Here is a 19,861-nt window from a genome sequence, read left to right on the forward strand (position 1 = left end):
TTATCAATTTGCTTTACTCTGGTTATTCTGATCCTCTGTGTTTCTCTACTCTGCTCTGACTTATCTGCTTGACGTATGTATTTAAAGCTTATGTAAATTTTGGTATGAATAGTTAGCCTGTCCCAAGTATAGGTTCATTAAGTCTATACTGAAACAGTTTAACTTTTCATATTATACCTAACCCTAGTCGGAACTCAAGAACTAACTATGTTGCCCTAGTTCGTTTACTAATCTCTATTTGTTTTTATGTCATTAAAACTTTACAGACTTTTCCTTGATTTTTATCTTTTCTTTAACTTCTTATCTTTCCTTTATCTTTGCCTCACTATCATGTTATTACCACTCCTTAAGTGTTTTATGAAGGTAATTATGAGATTCTGCACTTATAGTTGTATTTCTAAAGCTTTTACAGAAACTGCCTTTTTCGCATTATTTTATTATTTTATTAAAATATTATTTCTAATTAAATATTACAATTGAAAATTTTATTATTATTTACTATTTTATCATTAAATTTTCGAAAATTAACTTTACTTTAACCTTTAACCTTTAAAAATTCACTTTTTACCACCCGTAACTTTTAATATTTCTACTTTAACGACCCTAACTTTCAGAAATTACCAAATAACCCCTCAAACACCAAAATAATTACTTCCTTGCCCTTTCTAAGATCTAAAAGGTGTTCTTCAATGTTTTTCACCACACTCAAAGTGTTCTTCGTGTTCTTCGTAAATTCTTCAGATTCTTTCTCTATTTTTACCCATTTTTCAGTCTTTTCAGCAACCAATTTTTACCAAAATTCAAAATAAATTCCCAGCCACTAAAACCCCATCTTTTCTATATTATTTTAACACAAATTGAACCTCAATTTAAGGTCTAGGGTTCATTTTTTCAGCAGCCCTCGAGAACAACATTCATAGCTTGAATATCATCAAATTTCATCAAAATTTCAACAAACTTTTACTAAGAATAACTCATATAAGCAATCAATTTCAAGCATAACCAAACCATATCATAATTACACATCTCAAACACAATCAATCAAGATTAAATTCGTCACACCCTACCTGGTTGGGCTGCTCCAAATTCGGTTAGAATTTTAGGTGATTCTTAAGCACTTTTTCCTCCTAAATCACATCAAGAACAACTTTAAATCCAACAACTCTCAACAAACCAAATCTCACTCAGCATGTTAGGAGGTGATTTCTAACCTTATACTTGCTGGAAAATCATGTTTCTTGGCCCTCAAGTCAAGTTAAATATGATTCCTAAGGAAGAACATCAAGAAAATACATGTTTAAGCATGTTTCCTTGAAAACCAAATTGAAGATGGAGGGAGACATCCATCTCACCTTACTTCTAGCCTTAATAAGTCATATGATTATGTAGAGGAAGAAAAGAGGATCATTTTGGTGAAACCGGAATTTTGATCTGAGTTTTAGTTCGGAAGAAATCAGGCTTTGAAGATTAAGTGTTCATGAAGTTTTCTCTCTTTTCTCTCCTTTCAATTTCGGCCAAAGGTAGTAAATGACCAGCCTTGGAGTGTGTTGGGGGTGTAAGGGTGAGTTTTGATTGGTTGGCTTGGAGGTGGATTAAAGTAATATTAAAATATCTCAGGTGTATAAATATTAAAACTAGATGTATCGGAACACTTGTAAAAACATATCTAAAAATTATTTTCTGAGCTACTAGCATAAATGACACTAGTAAAATATTTATTATGAGAATAAAACATGTATAATGAGGCCTTAGCATTGCTAAAGTCATCAGAGTGCCGGTGCTAAGCTGCACCAGTAAACTGTGAACCCTGTTAAACCAATTTCCTGTTTTTAACTAAAACAGACTAGGTAACCTTATAATATCTTTCAAGCATCTTCTAATACTAATGTAATGATTATATTATAAATTATCTCTCTTCTCTCATTAATCGAGTCCGGTTCGTCAAACAGAGATTATTTACGAAAACTATAGTAAAAACTCCTAACCGATACTGTTCAAAAACTAGGTTCTTTGTGACTGTATTATCGAGCTTGCCTCAAAAACGTTCTAGCTTAAATATGACATAATGATAATGAGGATTGAGATACTTGATGATATATAAGAGATGTTCCCCTTACTGATCTTCCAGAGAAATCCGTGCCTTCAGAAAAGATTTCACGTACTCGAAAAACGGGGTTGTTACAACAAAAGCTTAATGAAGCCACGAGGAAGGACCATTTTCCTCTACCATTCATAGATCAAATGTTGGAGAGTCTTGCTAGGCATGATTACTATTATTTCTTGGACAGATACTCAGGCTACAACTAGATTATAGTGGATCCTAAAGATCAAGAGAAGACATCTTTCACTTGCCCTTATGGTGTTTTTGCATATAGACGTATGCCCTTTGGTTTGTGCAATGCACCTGCCACATTCCAAAGGTACATTGGTGCACGAAATTGTGATCAATACTTTTCAAAACATAAACAATCCCTAGTAATGGCTCCAAAGACTTGGTGCTCAATACCATGGCATAAACACAACTTCGCACAACTAACCAGCAAGTGCACTGGGTCGTCCAAGTAATAAACCTTACGCGAGTAAGGGTCGATCCCACGGAGATTGGTGGTATGAAGCAAGCTATGGTCATCTTGTAGATCTCAGTCAGGCAGACTCAAATGGGTATAGTGATGAACGAATAAAGCATAAAGATAAAGATAGAGATACTTATGTATATCATTGGTGTAAGAGCTTCAGACAAGCGTATGAAGATGCCTTCCCTTCCATCTCTCTGCTTTCCTACTGCCTTCATCCAATCCTTCTTACTCCTTTCCATGGCAAGCTCGTGTAGGGTTTCACTGTTGTCAGCAGCTACCTCCCATCCTCTCAGTGAAAATACGTCCCTGATGCTCTGTCACAGCATAGGCTAATCATCTGTCGGTTCTCGTTCAGGCCGGAATAGAATCCATTGATTCTTTTGCATCTGTCACTAACGCCCTAGCCTGCTAGGAGTTTGAAGCACGTCACAGTCATTCAATCATTGAATCCTACTCAGAATACCACAGACAAGGTTAGACCTTCCGGATTCTCTTGAATGCCGCCATCGGTTCTTGCCTATACCACGAAGACTCTGATCTCACAGAATGGTTGGCTCGTTTGTCAGGCGAGCACTCGGTTGTCAGGCGATCAACCATGCATCGTGCAATCAGGAATCCAAGAGATATTCACTAAGCCTCATATGCTTGTAGAACAAGAATGGTTGTCAGTCACCTTGTTCATGAGTGAGAATGATGATGAGTGTCAATCATCACCTTCATCAAGTTGAAGAACAAGTGATATCTTGGACAAAGAACAAGCGGAATTGAATAGAAGAACAATAGTAATTGCATTAATACTCGAGGTACAGCAGAGCTCCACACCTTAATCTATGGTGTGTAGAAACTCCACCGTTGAAAATACATAAGAACAAGGTCTAGGCATGGCCGTGAGGCCAGCCTCCCAAATGATCTAAGAACTAGATGTCCAGAGATGAAAATACAATAGTAAATGGTCCTATATATAGAGAACTAGTAGTCTAGGGTGTACAGAGATGAGTAAATGACATAAAAATCCACTTCCGGGCCCACTTGGTGTGTGCTTGGGCTGAGCAATGAAGCCATTTCGTGTAGAGACTCTTCTTGGAGTTAAACGCCAGCTTTTATGCCAGTTTGGGCGTTTAACTCCCATTTTGGTGCCAGTTCCAGCGTTTAACGCTGGGATTTCTTGAGGTGACTTTGAACGCCGGTTTGGGCCATCAAATCTGGGGCAAAGTATGGACTATCATATATTGCTGGAAAGCCCAGGATGTCTACTTTCCAACGCCGTTGAGAGCGCGCCAATTGGGCTTCTGTAGCTCTAGAAAATCCACTTCGAGTGCAGAGAGGTCAGAATCCAACAGCATCTGCAGTCCTTTTCAGTCTCTGAATCAGATTTTTGCTCAGATCCCTCAATTTCAGCCAGAAAATACCTGAAATCACAGAAAAACACACAAACTCATAGTAAAGTCCAGAAAAGTGAATTTTAACTAAAAACTAATAAAAATATACTAAAAACTAAACCAAATATACTAAAAACATACTAAAAACAATGCCAAAAAGCGTACAAATTATCCGCTCATCATACATCCTATCCATTTTTTCTGATATGATTGAGGCTTATTGAGGTCTTTATAGATGATTTTTCAGTGTTTGGTGACTCCTTTCCTAATTGCTTACAGCATCTAGCCTTGGTGCTCAAGAGATGCCAAGAGACTAACCTATTTTTGAATTGGGAAAAGTGTCATTTTATGGTTATCGAAGGGGTAGTCCTTGGCCGCAAAATCTCTAAGAAAGGCATAGAGTTAGATAGAGCCTAGGTGGAAGTGATTGAGAAATTACCCCCACCTTGCAATGTCAAAGCAATTAGGAGTTTCTTAGGACATGCTGGGTTATATAGAAGGTTCATGAGAGACTTTTCAAAAAGATCCAAACCTTTTGATAGAGAATGAATGCAAGCTTTTGATGGGCTTAAAAACAAGCTCTCCTCTGCACTATTATAGCACCACCTAGCTGTGATTTACCTTTTGAATTGATGTGTGGTGCATCAGATTTTGCTATTGGTATTGTCCTAGGAGAAAGGAGAGACAAGCTAGTGCATGTCATTTATTATGCTAGCAAGGTTCTTAATGAAGCCCAAAGAAACTACACCACCACAGAAAAAGAACTCCTTGCTATAGTCTTTACATTAGATAAATTCAGATCTTACTTCATTGGTTCTAAAGTCATTGTGTTCACTGATCATGCAGCACTCAAATACTTGTTAACCAAATAAGAATCCAAGCCTAGATTGATCAGATGGATCCTATTACTCCAAGAGTTCAACATTGAAATCAAGGACAGAAGTTGAGCAGAAAATAAGGTGGCTGACCACCTATCAAGGATCCCACATGAAGAGGATGAAGCACACAACCCTGGTGTAAATGAGAGTTTCCTATATGAGAAATTGATGATGATCCTAGAGGCTCTATGGTTCGTAGACATAGCCAACTTCAAGGCCAATGGAGAGCTACCTTCCAACATCAATAAACACTTGAAAAGGAACCTCATCAATGATGCCAAGCATTACATTTGGAATGAGCCCTATCTCTTCAAGAGGTGTGCTGATGGACTATTAAGAAGATGCATCCCCCATGAGGAAGGACAAGAGGTTCTTTGGCATTGCCATGGATCTATCTATAGAGGACATTTTAGTGGAGAAAGGACTGCAGCCAAGGTGTTACAATGTGGATTCTTTTGGCCTACTATATTCAAAGATGCAAAGGAGTTTGTAACAAGGTGCAATGAGTGTCAAAGTGCTAGCAACCTACCCAAAAAGAATGGGATGCCACAAAGATTCATCATGGAGTTGGAATTGTTTGATGTTTGGGTGATTGATTTTATAGGACCTTTTTCACCCTCATATTCAAAAAATTACATACTAATGGCTATGGATTATGTGTCCAAATAGGTAAAGACCATCGCAACATCAACAAATGACAATAAAGTGGTGATCAACTTCTTGAGGAAGAACATATTTAGCCGATTTGGGGTTCCAAGAGCTCTTATAAGTGAAGGGGAACTCACTTTTGCAACAAGCAACTAGAGACACTCCTCCTCAAATATGGTGTTAAGCATAAGGTAGCCACCCCATACCATGCACAAACTAATGGTCAAGCTGAAATTTCAAATAGAGAGCTCAAGAGGGTCCTTGAGAAGACTGTTAGGAACTCAAGAAAAGATTGGTCCAAGAAGCTGGATGATGCATTATGGGCTTATAGAACATCTTTTAAGACACCTATTGGCATGTCTCCATAACAATTGGTGTTTGAAAAAGCTTGTCATCTACCAGTGAAGATTGAACATAGAGCATTTTGGGCTCTAAAGATGTTAAACTTTGATAATCAAGCTGTTGGAAAAAGAAGATTGCTACAACTCAATGAGTTAGAAGAAAAAAGACCACCCCACTGAGAAACCCAAAAAGTACTACAACTACACCCCTTTTCGAGTGTCTCTTGTGGACGTTTACGGGGAGATATGTAACACTGAGAAGATCCCATTGCCTCGCCCAATTAGACACAAGAAAGTAGGAGGTCGGACAAAGTATTACGAATACCACCAAATCTACAGGCATTCTACCAACAAGTTCTACGACCTAAAGAATTGCATAGAAAAATTGGTGCGAGAAGGTCGATTAGATCGGTTCTTAGCCAATAGAGTGGATGAACCAAAAAAGAGAAGAAGGAATGAAGAGGTCGGACGAGCTGAACGTCCCCCTCACACACCTGAGAGACATGTTCACATGATAAACAGATGATTCGCAGGAGGAGGGATCTCTAAGTCATCCCGCAAAAGACACCTTTAAGAGGTTTATCATGTTGGAGAAGGGGACAGGTCACCCGACCTCCCCACTATTACCTTCACTCAAGAAGACGCCGTAGGCATCATCCCGGGCACGATGACCCCGTGATCATTACCATAGCACTCACCAACGCCAATCTCCACCGAACCTTGGTAGACCAAGGAAGCTCTGCAGATATCCTGTTCAAATCCGCCTTCAACAAGCTCGACCTACAAGAGAAAGAGCTCAGAGCTTATCCAAATAGCTTGTTCGGACTCGGAGATGCCCTAATCCAACCATTTGGGTACATCCCACTACACACAACATTTAAAAAAGGAACACGGTCTAGAACGCTGAGTATAGACTACATCGTAGTCGACGTGAACTCCGCATACAATGCCCTTATAGGTCGGACAACGTTAAATCAGCTCACCCTGGTGGTCTCCACTCCACACCTATGCATGAAGTTCCTAACTACAGAAGGGATCACTACTGTAAAGGGGGACCAAAAACTCGTGCGACGCTGTTACAACGAAAGCCTGAACCTTAAAGGCGACTCCAGAGGAAAGGAAACCAATACTATAGAACTTGGGGGAATCCGAGCTCGTGAGGAACTTCTCTCTCAACCAAAAGGTGAGACCAAAGAAGTTCAAATCGGAGACACTCGAGATAAAACAACCAACATAGGGGAAAATCTATGAGGAGACCTAAAGGAGCTGCTAACAAAGCTCCTAAGGGATAATTCCGACCTCTTTGCATGGAAGGCAGCCAACATAGATCCCGGACTAATGTGCCATAAGTTAGCCGTATATCCTGGGTCTCGGCCATTGCAACAAAAGCGTAGGATGCTCGCCCGGAGAGGTCGCAAGCCATAGAGGAGCAGGTACAATCCTTGTTGGAGGCAGGGTTCATAAGGGAGGTAAAATACCCATTATGGCTAGCCAATGTAATATTAGTCAAAAAGTCAAATAGGAAGTGGCGGATGTGTACTGATTACACCGACCTCAACAAAGCCTACCCAAAAGATCCCTACCCACTCCCGAACATAGACACACTAGTCGACGCTTCATCGGGGTATAAGTACCTCTCCTTCAAAGACGCTTACTCGGGATACAATCAAATCCCAATGTATCAATCAGACCAGGAGAAAACTTCATTCTTAACCCCAAGAGCAAACTACTGCTACATAGACATGGCCTTCGAACTCAAAAACGCAGGAGCTATGTACCAGAGACTGATGAACAAAGTTTTCGCTAATCACATCGGGAAGCTGATGGAGGTTTATGTAGATGACATGCTGGTGATGACTTGCATTATCTACCCTTCCTTCTTGCATAAAGAAGACCATAAAAGAGCACAAATCTCATTTGATCAATACAATTCATTCATTATTTGATGAATATTATGGTACACTACTTTGAGATGAGTTGTGCTGGATTGCAGGTTAAAAAGGTGTCAAAAATGGGAAGAAGACAAATAAGAAGCTGAGCGTGTGTGATTGGCGTGTCACATGGGGGCAAACGCCACAAAAATGCACTAGGGTGGCATGCCAGGAGCTAAGCGTGGCACGCCATTACTAAATTCCAAAAGGGAAATCCAAGCATGCATGTGGGCGTGGCACGCCAGGTAGGGGTGCACATGGGCCAGGTGAAGCCGGGTTTGAGGTGACCCAGACCTGGCTCGAAATATAGACCGGGTCTATTTATTAGACCCGGACCCGGCCCTAGACCCGATGAAACCAACAGTCTTTCTGGCCACAATTAAACCGGGTGAAAATCAGGTGAAAACCGAGCCATAACCAACCCTTCTTCAAAATTAAAACATAATCAGAATCAATACCAAAGCATCATCACAATCAATAGTCCAATACTAATATTGCCTAATAACACTAAATATTTAAGTCAATACAAATAACACAATAATATGCATTAGTCTAAAGTCAAAACAAATAACACAATAATATTTAAGTCAATACAAATAAAATGTTAAGGTTTACAATACATAAGAATAATCACCCTCTATCAATAGCCATTAATGTTATCAACTTGTTCCTTGTGATGTGGATGCATTAGTGAAACCTACAAAACATATAAAATTACTCATTTTTCATATAAAAGATTATTACTTGAAATAAATAAGTCACAAATAATAAAGATATCATAAATGTACCTTCAACAATCTTCTGACTGTTATCAAATTGATCAAACTCTTGATTTCCAACGTCTTGTTTAGAAGGGCACAACCAACTTTGAGTGCATATCAAAGCTTCAGCCATTAATGGTGACAAAGAGCTATGAAAGACATCAAGCACACGTCCACCGGTGCTGAAGCATGATTCAGAAGCAACAGTTGAAACCGGAATACCCAAGATGTCGCGGGCTATGAGAGAAAGAATCCTGTATTTTGAAGCATTCACTTTCCACCAAGTCAATATATTAAAATTCTCATCTTCCACAGTATCCTCGGCGAAATATCTCTCCACATCTGACTTTCTATCTGCATTAGCCTTCTCTCTTTTTGGTTTTTTCCACATATTCACCCGATTTTCAGAAACGCTCTTGGCACCAGCTGAGATTTTAATATTGTCATTTAATACAATACTAGATAAATCTCCACCATCATCCCTTCCTTTATCATCGACAACCTCTTTTTCATAAAACTTATGCAATGTATCTAATGTGAGTTTAACAACACCAGTCATGCTAGTAGATACTTCCTTGTCATAGACATCCTCCAAACACCAACAGAGAAAATCTAGTTTGTACCGAGGATCCAATACAACAGCAACAAGTAACAATGGATTAAATTTGTCAACCAGTCCCCAATATTTATCATATTTATGTTTCATAGAGCATGCCATACTTCCTAACAAATCAGATTGATTTTGGCTCCAAGATGTTAATTGAGAAGCAACAGATGCAATTTCATGAAAATATATGTTAGATGTAACATGCAAGGAAGATGAGAAAGTCAAAGTTATCTCATAGAAAACTCTCAAAAAATCCATGAATAACCTAGCATGTTGCCAATCAAGGGGTGTAGGTGGACCAATATTCTTTTTTCCCCCACTATCCTCTCCAAACCATCTAAGAAAATCAATTTCTTGATCATAAAGTCTATCAAAAGCTTTTTCAAATTTCTCGGCATGTTCCAACATTAGATAGGTAGAATTCCACCTAGTTGGAACATCCAAGCACACAAGACTTTTAGATTCAATTAATTCAGCCTCAATGCAATCTTTAAATTTTTTAGTCCTTTGAGGAGAGGACCTAACATACGTTACAGCATTTCTAATGCTTTCAATTGAAGTTTGTTGCTCTTTAATTCCTTCATTCACTACCAAATTAAGAACATGAGCACAGCATCTCACATGCATGTACTTTCCTCCACACACCAACCCACCTCTTGTACCTAATTTCCTTTGAAGAAAAGTAATAGCTCCATCATTCAAGGTTGCATTATCCACTGTGATTGTGAAGACTTTTTCAATTCCCCACTCTCTCAAGCATTTCTCGATTTCTCTTCCAACAATGTCACCCTTGTGGTTCTCAATTTGACAGAAATTTATAATTTTCTTTTGTAACATCCATTCTTCATCAACAAAATGTGCAGTCAAGCTTATATAAGTATAGTTTTGATTTGATGTCCAGCAATCTGTTGTCAAACAAACCCGAGCACATGACTTTGCCAACCATTCTTTTAGCCTTTTCTTCTCATCTAAATAAAGTTGAAAGCAATTTTTTGAGACTGTCATCCTAGATGGTACCGTAAATCTTGGCTCAAATCGATTTAACATCCTACGAAACCCAATCCCCTCGACAACTTTAAACGGCATTTCATCAAGTACAACAAACTCAGCTACAGACTTCTTACAATCTTCTAAGTTATAACCCTTAAAAGCATTGCATAGATCCTCTTCTTCAATTTTGGGCATGTACCCATGAAGTGTACCCTTCTTCCCCACTTTAGTAAATATCCACTTATGAGCACTCTTTAAATGCTTATTTAAAGAATTTGTGCCATGTTTAGTAGGATGACAACCGAATTTTTTCTGGCAATGATTACATTTAGCTTGGTGCAGTCCCACGGAAGTTGAGTAAAATGCTGCCAAACATACGATTTCTTTCCCCTTGTTCGAGCAGCTTCTAGATTCTCCATTTTTCATCAAAATTTTCTTCATTAGCTTCTGGTTCAGTAGGAGTTGTGGCAGCATCAACAGCAGGAACAACAACATTTTCAGCTTCAATTTCCATTGTTTTATTCTCCTCCATAATTTCTAAAGGAATGCAATTATCTCCTCCTCCCATTGTTCGTTACCTAAACAAACAAAATCAAGAACAAATTCAACAATAATCAGCAAATCAGAAAGATAGAAATCTTATAATAAAACATGAAAAAATAAATCAGTAAATATACAGTAAACACAAGTAAAAATTTAGAAATTAGTACAAAATCAGTAAACCCAGAAAATCAGTAACTAATTATCATAACAGATTCTTGTAAGGAATCGATGAGCATTTCTTGTGTTAGCATAAATGGGTGTCACCAATGTCACTAACAGATTCTTTCCTTTTTATATTATTCACTACGTTCCTGCTTTTTATCTACTATCACTTTTCATTACATCCTTAATCTAATCATTGTATCTGGATAGAAGGGATTGAGATTGTAACATTTAGTCATTTAATGTAACACAAGAAGATCAAATAGCCACCAATTATTAAAATGCAACTAATAAATCGTGATTACTTTGTAATAATCTCCCTAGCATGGGAGTTAAAGGTATGGTTAAATCTCCTGAATTAGAGGGCAAATATCAAGTTCAACATATAAAATGGCTTACATACAAGTAATGATCCAGCAATCAAACAAACAAACAAAAATGATCATACAATAAAGAAAAAAAAAAGATGCTTACATACAATTAATCATCAACCAAACAAACACTAGAAGGCAGGATAAGGATTATACAATATCCAATCTTTTTCTTCACCATATTACACTAACAATCCCTCTTTGACCTGTAGGCAGGGGATGATGCAACTTGAAAGAGTCACAAATGGCCAAACAATGCCAAACATCTTAAACCAAGCTTTGCTTCATACTCTCAAAATATGAACATGTGAATGCGTGTGTGCAGCTTCATTGCGTAAAATACCAAAATGGTTAGTGCTGGATTACCTTAAACCAAGCTTTGCTTCATACTCTCATTCAGCAATTTTACTTTCTTGGCTGTCTTTGGATCTTCTGGTGCAGGTGAACTTTCACTCTGATAAATGTTATGGTCCAATGCACCTGTACAATATAGTTCAGCTCAACTTGTCATATAAGAACAACTGAACAAGATAATCAGTAACTAATCAGCTAAACAAATCATTTAACACACATCAACACCCACACCTAATCAGTAAAGAATCAGTAAATCCACACCTACTCAGTAAAGAATTAGTAAACCCAGAAATCAGTAGTAAACAGTGAATCAGAACAAAAAATAAGCTAAACACACATCAACAGCCACACCTAATCAGAGTTCTAATAATGAAAATCAACACCTACAACCAAAATTCACAAATTCTATTTATCAAAAACCCTAATCCTTAATCAGAATTTTAATGACATAATAAAATTAATTACTTACCTAAGTAGAAGACCTGAAAAGAAGACCAGATAAGAGAGTAGAGCAGAAGGAGCAGGACTAGCAGAGCAGAGCAGAGCAACGTCACCGAGAAGCAGGTCAGCACCGTACGTCGTCACTATCGTCCGTCGAACGAAGAGCTTCGGCGGTGACTGGGGTGAAACATGGAGGGTTGTGAAGAGATTAGAAAGGGAGGAGTCGGCGACTGCGTGGTGCGTGCCGCGAGACTCGGAGTGGGCCGTGGGGAGAGAAGATGAGGTCAGGGTCACCAGATCGGCCTGCCACCGGGCCAGGTCCGGGTGACCCGAGCCATGGCCCGGTCCCGGCTTCACTTCCCTTTCTGATTTTATTTTTTTTCCCGGGTCCACCCCGGGTCACTTCGGGTCCGGGTCTTTGCGGCCCAAATTCCTTCGGGGCCGGGCCGGGTCTTCGAGCCGGTCCGGGTCTGTGCACCCCTAACGCTAGGGACTAGGCATGGTACGCTAGTACAAAATATCAGAGAGCAAAACGGAGGACACAAAAGGGGTGTGGCACGCCAGGTTGGGCATGGCACGCATGACCCCTCAACCTCACTTAGGCGTGCCACTTGGTGTCGAAGGAGTGGCACGCCAGCTCTAAAAGTCAGTTTGGCGTGCCACTTGAAAACGCAGGCGTAGCACGCCAAGCTTTAAGATTGCACAAATACATGGGCGTGCCACTTGAGCAACATGGCCTGGAAAGCTGGTAAAGTGATCCAGAGAAGGGGCTGAAGGCAAATAAGGACTGGGCGTGCCTGATGAGAGAACTTTTGCGTGGTCTAGAATTCAGAATAAATTCTCGTTGTAAGTATAGCTTCTAAACCAACAGAAGTCCTTTCATACAAACATTTTGGTTGTCACAAGTAACAAACCCCTTTAAAATTGATAACCGAGTATTTAAACCTCGGGTTGTCTTCTCAAGGAATTGCAGGGAGGTATGTTCTTATTATTGGTTATGAAGATTGTAAATCGGGGTTTTGAAGTTTGGGCAATGGGCACAGGTATATTTAAATGACAAGTAAAATAAATTAACAATAATAAAATCTCTTGGCAAGGTATAAGAACTGGAAGTCCTATCCTAGTTATCCTTATCAATTGTGATGAGAATAGGATTTTTCTCCCACTTCGAATCCTCAAGTCCTAGTCTTTCCTGGGGAAGAGTTAGAGTTATTGGATCTTGTTCTGAGGGTTACCTAAAATTGTAGGTCGATCTCGGATGAGATCTTCTGTGCTGGTCGGAGCCGACGTGTTCGGCGAGTGTGTAGCGGCCGGAGCTGGTGTGTCCGACTTGTGGAACTAAGAATGCTACTGATCCTTCGTCCTCGGAGGGTGGGGGGTACCTGCAAGGGACTCCGATGCTTAAGTTAGCAAGGGTATTAAACAGGTATTGAGTAGAATCAGAGTATGAATTATACCTGGGTGCTCCAGTGTATTTATAATGGTGAGATGTGACCTCCTGTGGATAAGATAAGTTAGTTATCTTATCTTATCTTTAGGTGTGGTCATCTTATCTTCAAGGGAACCGCCCTTCTCCCTGTAGGCTTAGGCTGCCCTTGGATTTGGGACGTGTTCCTCTATTTGGGCCCTTTGTTTGGGCTTTCCTGTGACTTGGCCGAGCTCTTTGAGAAGAGGTCGGGTTGTCTTGACCTGAAGAGGCCGGTCGCTTTGTCTGTCGAACATCCCGGGTCGGACAGCTCGACCCAGGGTATGAACAGTGCCCCTGCTTGAGCTCAGACTTCTTTGAGGTCGAGTCTTTGACTTCGGTCCTTCTTTGGTGAAGCCGAACTCAAGCATTTTGTCGATTCCTTTGTAGCAGCTTTTGAATGTAGAACGTTTTCCTCTAAAAGCGTGCGTTTTTATATCAGCGCTTTTTTGGGGATGTGTGAGAGTTTTAATATCTGCATTTAATTGGCATTAATTGCCCCGTTTTCTCTTGGTCTTTTATTTTGAATTTCTCAATCAAAAAATGGTTTCTCTTCTTCACTCCTTCTTCGTAACTTCTCCTTTTACTCTCTCATTTTCTGTTTCTTTCGTAGTTTCTTCCATCTGTTCTGTCGCTACTTTCTGTGGAAGAGGAGTGACTTCTAGGTTTTTTCCTCCGCAATTTTCCGCTTTCGAGGGGTGGCTTTTGTGGCTTCTGTTCTTTCGGCTTTCGAGGTTTTCTTCTTCTTTTTTCCAGGTTTGTTTTTTCTTTCTTCTGTTTCCTTATATGTGGGAAGTTTGCATTTCGTTTAGAGGAAGTTTGGGTCTTTCTGCTTTTATCATGCCCGATTGTTGCATGCTCTGGAATTTCTTTGTTTATGGTGCGAATCTTTTTTCTTGTTGCTTGGATCTTTTTCTTTGTGTTGTCGTCGTTTCTGCTTGTGCCTTCACTGATGATTTTTGCTTGATTCCGGGAAAGTTTGCGTCTTTACTATTTTTCTGCTTGGCATTTTTGGTGTTTTTGACAATGAACTATAGAAGAGTGGCGTCTTTGCATTTTTGCTTTCTTTGTATCATTTGAGACTTTATTTTCTTTTTTGATGAGTGTCAGGACGTGAGCTGTAGAGATTTCCTAAAAAACCTTACTTTGTTACTGCCTCCAAGGGATGTCCCAGGACTTTTGCCTTGAGTCTTGGGGTTTTCCTTCTCTGTTTGTCCGTTCATCGAGTTGTTTTGCCCCTCATCCGAGATGTTTTTCTAAAGTAATCCGCTCTTCTTTTCTTTTTGTAGGATTTTAGTTGGCCTCATGTCTTCCCGAAATAACGTTGTAGAGATGCCTTCCCAGGTCCCTGAGGGCATGGCCAATTGGGTGGACTCGATGGTTCTTATGTGTGTCTCTCTGGTTGATTCTGAGTTTTGCGCGCAGCTTAGGCAGTTCCATAGTGTCTGTAGTAATCCTGGTGATGAGAAGAACTATGAACTTGTCCCTCCCTCTTCTGACGAGAGAGTCTGCTTCTCTACTCGGGTTGTTGAGAATCGCCCTTTCTTCTATGTTTATGACTTTTTCTTTGGTCAGCTGGGTATCACCCTTCCCTTTACTAAATTTGAGATCGACCTGTTATGGTCCTGTAATGTCGCTCTCTCTCAACTTCACCCTAATTCCTGGGGTTTCATAAAGATTTTTCAATTGTTATGCAATGGTTTTGGTATCCCTGCTTCCCAGTCTCTCTTTTTCTATCTGTTTGTCTTAACAAAACCCGGAGTGGTAAAAAAGAAGGCAGCTTGGGTCTCCTTCCACTCTACCCAAGGAAAGAAGGTTTTTTTCCATGTTTGACGAGTCATTCCGTGATTTTAAAAACTACTTTTTCAAGATCCGAGCTGTTGAAGGAGCTCGGCCCTTCTTTCTGGATGAAAATAACGAGCCTGCTTTTCCCTTGGAATGGCAAAAAGATGTGAGGGTGTCCCGATATACGTGGGAAATGTTGGATGAGGCTGAGCGAGCCTTTGTGACTGTCTTGGAAGAACATTGGGGTCAACCTCCCCATCTCGACACAAAGAAATTTCTAACCAATCCCTCTCTTCTTCAAACTGAGATGGGTATTTTGTGTTTCCTTTTTTATCTGTTCTATATTACTCGTAACTGTCTTTTCCGACTTGTAGCTTAATTTCTGTTTTATTTGCAGAGGTGATGAAGAATAATGAATCCATGAAAGCTTTTAAAAGAGCGCAGAGGGCGACTGCTGCCAAAAACATCTCGGCCAAGGCGGCTGTGGAAGGATCCTCCCAAGTGCACATGAAGCCGTCTGTGCCGAGTTCCCCTGGGGTGAAGAAGGTGATCCCTACTCCCCGAGTTCGTCTGGTGGATCCTCACCCTACTTCTGCTGCTCCTTCTGTTGCTCCTCCTAATAAAAAACAAAAAACAGTTGAGCCTTTCGACCTCAAATCTCCCGACTTTAATGCCATTGAATTTGTGGATCAGCAAATCGGTCCCTATGGTACCCTCTCCATGGACGATGTGTCCATCCTCCATCATTTGGAATTTATGGCCCGAAATCACGTACAGATGGCGTACATGGCGGCTGCTATATACCGGACTACTCAGAATCTTCCTCTCCATGCTACAAAAGCATTTATGGAGGAGGCAAAGCAGGAGTTTGACCGGATGAAGGGGCTGAAGGAGGAACTTGAATTAAAGGTGACTAAGTTGGAGAAGGATCTAGAGAATGAGAAGGCTAGTTCCCTTTCACTGGCAGCTTCTTTGAGGTTGGCCGAGGACACAGCCCTGATGCATAAGGAGAGTTATGTTACGACTTATCGGGAGGTGATGCGTCTGAGGGGGGAGTTGGACAATGCCCAGGAAGATTATTCTGAGCTCCAAGGTCATCTTGTTGGCAGCGTGACTGCTGCTTACGAGAACTTGAAAGAGCAAGTTCGGGTCTTTGCTCCCGAGGCCGATCTCGCCCTTTTCAGCCTGGACAACGTTGTTAGAGATGGCAAGATTGTCCCTGATGACGAGGTTGATGATGATGCTGATCCTCTCCCTGTGTCCTCTGCCAAAGTGTCGACCTCTTCTGTTCCTATAGTTGCACCTGATTCGGATTGCTAGGTTCTGAACCGGGAGGATGGAACTATAGATGCTGTGCCTATTCAGACTCGCCCTCCTTCTCCTTGTCCTGATGCTACCAAGAAGGCTCCTGATGCTTGCTGATCTTTTTCTAGATATTTATGTAGTTGGCCCGGGTTGTGGGCTCTTTTAAACTTTGTTTATTTTGCTGACGATTTCTAGTTGCTTGTTTTAGCAACTTTTTATTTTGAAAAACAAAGAGTAGCTCGCTATCTTTGGTAGGTGTTGATGGCCGCCGAGGCTTTTATAACTTTGTAGATTATATCAAGATTTTTGACTTGTTTTCTCTTCTTCTTTCTGAGAATGCTGGAACTTTAAAGCTCGACTTCTTGGGATTGCTTTGTGCGTTTTGTTTATGGCGTGGATCCTTTGAGTTTGTGTCTATGTGGGTCTGACTTGTTTCTCGGTTTTCTCACTTTCGTACGCCTTTTTGTCGCTCCGTAACCGATTCTTTTGCGTCGGTCCCCTTGTAAGTTATTTCTGTAATCCCTTTTCTAGGAACTTTATTAGGTTTCCTTTGGGGATTACTTTTATAACTTGTAGCAGATTGACTTCGTTAGGTCGATCTCTTTCTAAGTTATTTTTTGTAATCCTCTTTTTTGGACCTTTGTCAGGTCTCTTTCAGGGATTACTTTTATAACTTTCGTTTTGTAGGAAACCGACTTCGTTAGGTCGATCTCTTCCTAATTTATTTTTTGTAATCCTCTTTCTTGGACCTTTGTTAGGTCTCTTTCAGGGAATACTTTTATAACTTCATTTTGTAGGAAACCGACTTCGTTAGGTCGATCTCTTCTTAAGTTATTTTTGTAATCCTCTTTCTTGGACCTTTGTCAGGTCTCTTTCAGGGATTACTTTTATAACTTCGTTTTGTAGGAAACCAACTTCGTTAGGTCGATCTCTTCTTAAGATAAAGTAATCCTCTTTAATAGGGTTGGCCGACCTCTTTCCAGGGTTTACTTATAACTTGGGTTGACTTGGTCCGACTTCTGAATGTCGGCCAGTCTTTAAGTTATTATTTTAGCTATCCGTAAGACCTCGTCAGGTTCTTTTTTGGATTGCTTTTGATAACTTCTTACATTATTTTGTGTTCATCTTTGCCAATTTGTAGAAAGCGGTTGGCATCTTTAGATCGTCTTTTAGGTGAATCGCATTTTCACCTTTATCGGACGGTTATCTTTATCGTGATCGTGCAGTGAAATTATTTTTCACTTTCTGCCGATCTGTTGCTTTATAATCGGATGATGAATACTTCAGATTAATGCGTCTTGAAATCTTGTAGAATATCCAAATAAATTTTATTCAAAGTAAAGTGCGAAATATATATATGTGGGAATTTTTTCATCCCTTTTAAGTCGGATAGTGTCTAGGTCTCAACCTGGTGCCTTATTAAAAAACCTTTTCAGGAAAAAGTGTGCATCTAATAATGAGATCATTTACCTTTTCTAACTGTAGTACCTTCTTAGGTTGCAGGCGTGCCATGATCTGGGAAGCTCTCGTCCATCGAGTTCGGACAGTCTGTAGTAGCCCTTCCCAAGTACTTCTATAACTCGGTAGGGTCCTTTCCAGTTTGCTGCCAGCTTTCCTTCTCCTAGTCGAGTTGTTCCAATATCATTTCGGATTAGGATAAGATCGTTCTCTGCAAAACTTCTCGGTACTACCTTTTGATTATATCTGGAAGCCATTCGGCGCTTTAGAGCTTCCTCCCTGATCCGAACTCTTTCTTGGATTTCAGGTAGTAGGTCGAGCTCTTCCATCTAAAGTTGGGAGTTTGCTCCCTCATTGTAATGAACTACTCTAGGCGATCTTTCCTCAATCTCTACTGGAATCATTGCCTCTATTCCGTATGCTAACCGGAAGGGGGATTCCTTTGTGGTGGAATGTGGCGTCGTTCGATATGCCCATAGGACCTGTGGAAGCTCTTCTGCCCAGGCTCCCTTTGCATCTTGTAATCTCCGTTTTAACCCGGCCAATATGACTTTGTTGGCGGCTTCGGCCTGTCCATTGGCCTGTGGATGTTCGACGGAGGTGTACTGGTGCTTTATATTCAAGTCGGCCACTAGTTTTCTGAAGCCTGCATCTGTGAATTGAGTGCCATTGTCTGTGGTTATTAAATATGGGACTCCAAACCTTATGACAATGTTTCTATATAGGAATTTCCAGCTTCTTTGGGCGGTAGCATTGGCTAGGGGTTCTGCCTCGATCCACTTTGTAAAGTAATCTACCCCTACTATGAGAAATTTAACTTGTCCTGACCCTTGGGGAAAGGGGCCGAGAAGATCGAGTCCCCATTTTGAAAACGGCCAAGGCGAAGTTATGCTGATGAGCTCTTCTGGCGGGGCGATGTGAAAGTTGGCATGTTTCTAACATGGTGGACATGTCTTTACAACTTCCGTGGCTTCTTTCTCTAATGTTGGCCAATAGAACCCTGCCCGAAGTACTTTTTTAGCGAGGGCCCGTGCTCCAAAATGATTGCCACAAATGCCGCCGTGTACTTCTTCTACCACTTCCTTTGTGTGGGAGGTCGGTACGCATTTTAATAATAGTACTGAGATCCCTCTTTTGTACAGGATGTTGTTTATGATGGTGTAGTACTGTGCCTCCCTTTTTAGCCTCTTTGCCTCCTTTTCTTCTGTGGAGAGTGTTCCTATTTTGAGGTAGTTGATTATGGGGGTCATCCATCCTTGGTCCTGGTTTACTATGGCTAGGACTTCTTCTTCTTCCGATGTTGACGGGTTTTGTAACATTTCCTGGATGAGGCTTCTATTGTTACCGCCTGGTTTGGTGCTGGCTAGTTTCGAGAGTGCGTCAGCTCGGGCATTTTGTTCGCGGGAATGTGGCAGATTTTATATTCTCCGATTTGTCCGAGCTGTTCCTTGGTCTTATCCAAATACTTTTTCATGATGGCATCTTTGGCTTGGTAGCTCCCTGTTATTTGTGATGTGACCACTTGTGAATCGCTGTAAATGTTGAGTTTTTGAGCTCCCACCTCTTCAGCCAGCTTCAAACCAGCTAACAATGCTTCATATTCCGCTTGGTTGTTTGAGGCCGGGAACCCAAACTTGAGAGAGAGCTCGACTTGGGTTCCTTGGTTGCTTTCTATTATTACGCCTGCGCTGCTTCCAGATTTATTTGAAGAACCGTCCACATAGAGGTTCCATTCTGTGACGGTTTCCAGGACATCTGTGAATTCTGCGATAAAGTCGGCCAGATACTGTGATTTGATGGTCGTCCAAGCTTCATATTGGAGGTCGAATTCTGACAGCTCGACTGTCCATTGTAGAATTCTGCCTG

Source organism: Arachis stenosperma, chromosome 1 (genome assembly GCF_014773155.1).
Source record: "Arachis stenosperma cultivar V10309 chromosome 1, arast.V10309.gnm1.PFL2, whole genome shotgun sequence".
Taxonomy (NCBI): domain Eukaryota; kingdom Viridiplantae; phylum Streptophyta; class Magnoliopsida; order Fabales; family Fabaceae; genus Arachis; species Arachis stenosperma.